The following is a 4796-nucleotide window of genomic DNA, read 5'->3' as shown; positions in this document are numbered from 1 at the left end:
TATTTTTTTGTAAGTATGGTGTGGGGTTGGAGCCACTGCGAGATTTTTACTGCTGCCTGTATCCTCATCAGAAAGACACAAAAGACAACAGGAAATGAGAGGAAATCGACTTCTAGGAAGGGAAATTCTCTCCTTTACATCTTGGGAAAATGATGCCTCTACTGAAGCTTTATCTCCCGTCCTTGTTTCCATGACAACTCAAAACTTTCCAAATCCAATTCTCACAGGGATAGAAAGTGAGGTGAACTCTTCTAAACAGGGGCACAGGCAGCAAAATAAATGTTGCAGGAGTGTTAACCTTTCCCAAAACTTTTCAAAATTTGGGCTGGAGTTGAATTTTTAAAATGTACCTATTTGAATTGACATACAAATTCAACTTAAGAACAAATGTACAGAAACTATCTTGTCACTCGGGGATTGACTGTACATGTTTTGGGAGATTTAAAAATATGCATTGAAAGATGTATTTGAATGTGAACTGATTCACATATGGAGTGTAGTGAATAATATAGTAATAAAATTGTATTTATACCCACCACTATCTCCCCAAAGGGACTCGGGTTCACAAAAGCACTCAATAGTGCAAACACACAAAATACAACAAGCGCATAAACAATAATACAGTAGCAATAACAGATAATATGACATCATAAAACCCTCCTAGTGAAAACCTGGATCAGAGCATGTAATAGATATGAAAGCCAATAAATGACTACATGCTGATGGGCACATTAGTTTAGGTAGGTATGGAGTAGGTCAGATGTAATAGAGGTATACATGTTGGCCTAAGAACAGGCAGTTCACAGAGCTTCGAACCCAGGTTTTGGAGAGATTCGGGCCCAACAACAAATTCCAGAAATTGGTTTGCCTTTCATGAATGACACATGCATATTACTTTGCACAACATCCCACAAACTGAATTAGAGTGGTGGCATAAATTTAACACACCTATGCAGGCTAGTTGACAGAAACATACTTTCATCCCTTGATGCTATTTAGCTTCTTGAGGGGGTTTTGCGGGTTTAAACAGGACCAGGGCATGCAAAAGCAACATCTGGGCCACATGTACCCCCAAGTCTATTTCCACAGTCCCTATCCACCCCTGCCCCCCCCCCCCCGAGTCTCATGAAGAACAAAGCTCATTTCCTAGTCCTGGAAAGCTCTCGAAGGGGCAATTTTGGAGACAGAGAGAGAACTGGACCTCCAGCACTGGAAATGTTTTCAGTTTTGAGAGTCCTCAACCAGGCTCTGTCATCAGTAATGGACTGGATAAGGAGCAAACAAGTTGTAACTCAATCCAAACAAAATCGAGGTGCTTTTGGTCAGCTGAAAGGCAGATCTAGGAATAAGGATTCAGCGTGTTCTGGATAAAATCACACTCTCTGTGAAAGCACCAGTTAACAGTTTATTTATTTCCTTTATTTTTATCCAGCCTTTATTCTGATAGAGCAGTGGTACTTAACCTGTGGGCCACAGATCAGCAGTGGGCCACAAGGATGAAAATCTGGTCCACAAGCCTCCTTTCTCTTTATTTGTTTATGTTATTTCAGCTGATTTCGCTCTGCCTGCCACTCCTTCTCTATCGCTGACCATGGCATATGTTCTGTATCAGAAACTAGAGCTGATATGGCCTATAGAAGACAATTTTCTGAATCACCACCCCAAACCGATTCTAAAGTTAATAATAATAATAATAATAATACTTTATTTGTACCCCGCTACCATCTCCCCAAGGGACTCGGTGCGGCTTACATGAGGCCGAGCCCAAACACAACAATACAGGCAATACTCACAACAATACAGGCAATTAAAATAAAACATGAACGATAAACATATAACATTATCAATAAGACAACATATAGTTAAAACTGTGGGAAGGCCAAATGTAAAAATTAAAATTGGAATAGTGTTGAGGCCTGGATGAAGAGGTGATAGTGGCGTTTGTGGAAGACATACGAGCAGACATAAAAGTGTAAAGTGCTTTGGAGGACAAAGTGCTATGGGATCATTATTCCGGGAAGGCACACTGGAACAACCACGTCTTTAAGCTCCTCCTGAAGACTGCCAGAGTTGGGGCCTGCCTGATGTCCTTAGGGAGTGAGTTCCAGAGTCGAGGGGCCACCACCGAGAAGGCCCTCTCTCTCGTCCCCACCAATCGCGCTTGCGAAGCTGGTGGGATCGTGAGCAGGGCCTCTCCAGATGAACGAAGAGATTGTGTGGGTTCATATACAGAGATGCGGTCACGTAGGTAGGCAGGTCCCAAACCGTTCAGGGCTTTGAAGGTGAGAACCTGCACCTTAAATTGGGTCCGGTAGATGAATGGCAGCCAGTGGAGCTCCTTGAACAGGAGGGTTGACCGCTCTCTGTAAGGAGTCCCAGTTAACAACCTGGCTGCCACTCGTTGGATCATCTGAAATTTCCGGGCCGTTTTCAAGGGCAGCCCCACGTAGAATGCATTGCAGTAGTCCAGTCTAGAGGTGACTAAGGCGTGGACCACCCTGGCCAAATCTGCCTTCCCGAGGTATGGTCGCAGTTGACCAAAAACCGATTCGTGACCCTTTTGGTACTAATGTTGGAGAGCGTTCCCTAGTCAAAGTGGTCCCTGGTCAAAAAAAGGTTGGGAACCACTGCTCTACACAAAAGCATATTGTCTCTGAAAACTGGAGGCAATATATAACCACTCAGACTTATCAACCATTGACAGACCACGACCAATGAATTCATCTAACCCTCCCTTCTCTTGGGCACCCATCACTACACACTGTGGCAGGAAATCCCACTATGCCCTTTCTGAAGATGTTTGAGCATTGGACTAGAACTCCAGAGACCACCATTCAAACACCAGCATGGCCATGGAAACTCATTGGGTGACTTAGGCATGTCACACTCTCTCAACTTCAGACAAGGTAGAAGACAAAACTCTTTCTGAACAAATCTTGCCAAGAAACCCCAGTGATAGACTCAGCTTTGAAGGATCTGTGGTCACTCAGTGAGTTTCCACAGCAAAGGGATCATTTTAACCACAGGCCACGCAACGGGTTAAACCGCTAGCTGCAGGAAATCTGCAGACTGGAGGGTTACCAGTTCGAAGCCAGGAGTTGGGGTGAGCTCCCAGCTGTCAGCCCTAACTTCTGCCTACCTAGCAGTTCAAAAGCATGTAATGTGAGTAGATCTATAAGTACTTCCTCCACAGGGAGGTAAAAGGGCACCCCATGCAGACATGCTGGCAACACGATCAGAGAGGTCTATGGACAACAGGCATGGAAAAATGGAACAAGAGCACCTCCCCATGGCTGGAGTTGAGTATAGCCTCCAGATGCTGGAAATGGAAGGGGGGGGCCCTCTACCTGTGTATGTATTGTATGTTGTTATTTACTGTGTAAAAAGGCATTGAATTTTTGCCTTATATATGGTCCCTGGTCAAATGGTCCCTGGTCACAAAAAAGTTGGGAACCACTGTGATACAGGGATTCAAGGCAATTAATAAATATGACACAATACAAACTAACATAATGTAAATGCCAAAAAATATAAATATTTAAAAACAATTAAACCCTTTGTGTCATTAAACCATTAAACATAGCTGTAGAAAAATACTTTTTGCAGTTTGGATATACTTCTGGACTCAGCGTTGAATCTTGAGGCCCAAGACCTCCACAGTGGTCAGGAGTGTCTTTACGCGTTTAAAGCTTGTGCAGCAACTGGAGCTGTTGAGATGCTGGATCTAGCCACCGTGGTATATGACTTAGTTACTGTAATGCATCCAACTTGGGCCTGTTTTTGATTAGTGTTGGGAAAGTCTGGCTGGTCTAAAGAGTTGCAGCTAACTTATTAACTGGGCTGGCTACAGGGAACCAACAACACTGTTTTTTTCCCAGGCAAAATTCAAAGTGCTGGACATACCCTATAAATCCCTTTTTGGCTCATTTCTAAGCTAATGAATGATCACATCTTCCAGAATGAGCTGACCTGGACTCTGAGATCCACAGAAGTGGTCAGTGTACCTTCTCTGTACACTGACCACATAATGTGGACTGAAGATAGCTCAAAAACATGCACACATCAATGTAAATTAAAGGCTTTAAATTGAAATAGGCAAAATTGGGGGATACTCTGAAGCAGAGCCCATGATGCGCATTGGCACTCTCAGGTGAAAACGCTGGCAAAACTGATAAATGGGCAGGTGCTTTGAAATCCAATCCACACACATTAGGGTGTGGAGAATTGGGGAGGGAGGAAAAACCCAAATCTTCCATGATGGTGAAGCTGCAGATACTGCTGATCCAGGAACCAATTGAGAGCCAAACTCTCTGGTGTGGATACCACCCAGGCCTCAACCCCGCTTACTGCACTTGATGTGTAATCACCCCCATATTGAAATTGCTTCCTCCTCTGCCAGCTTCACCCCAACATAAGTGGTCAGAGTAAACATGCCCCCAGTTCCACTCCCACTGCAAAAACTGTTGGTGCGGACATGTGAGAGGGCCTTCTCAATGGCTGTCCTGAAGTCTGGGACTGCCTTTTTCCCAGAGAAAAAGAGCAGGATAACACCTTTTTATTCAGGTAGCCTATTAAAGGTGAATGATTTTGACAACAAGCCAGGAGGTGCTACATGGCTTTTGTGAATTGTATTTGACAACTTTATATATATACTAGCTTGGGTACCCAGCGTTGGCCAGGTTATGAGAAGAAGTCATTTTTTAATTTTACAAAATGCATACAATTGTGGGTGTACTACAACTTACATCATACCAGGTTGTCCCCGTGAAACTCCATCAATACATAAAGTTTGTCAT

The sequence above is a fragment of the Anolis sagrei genome, chromosome X (genome assembly GCF_037176765.1).
Source record: "Anolis sagrei isolate rAnoSag1 chromosome X, rAnoSag1.mat, whole genome shotgun sequence".
In the NCBI taxonomy this organism is placed as follows: Eukaryota; Metazoa; Chordata; class Lepidosauria; order Squamata; family Dactyloidae; genus Anolis; species Anolis sagrei.
This window is presented reverse-complemented; position numbering follows the sequence as displayed.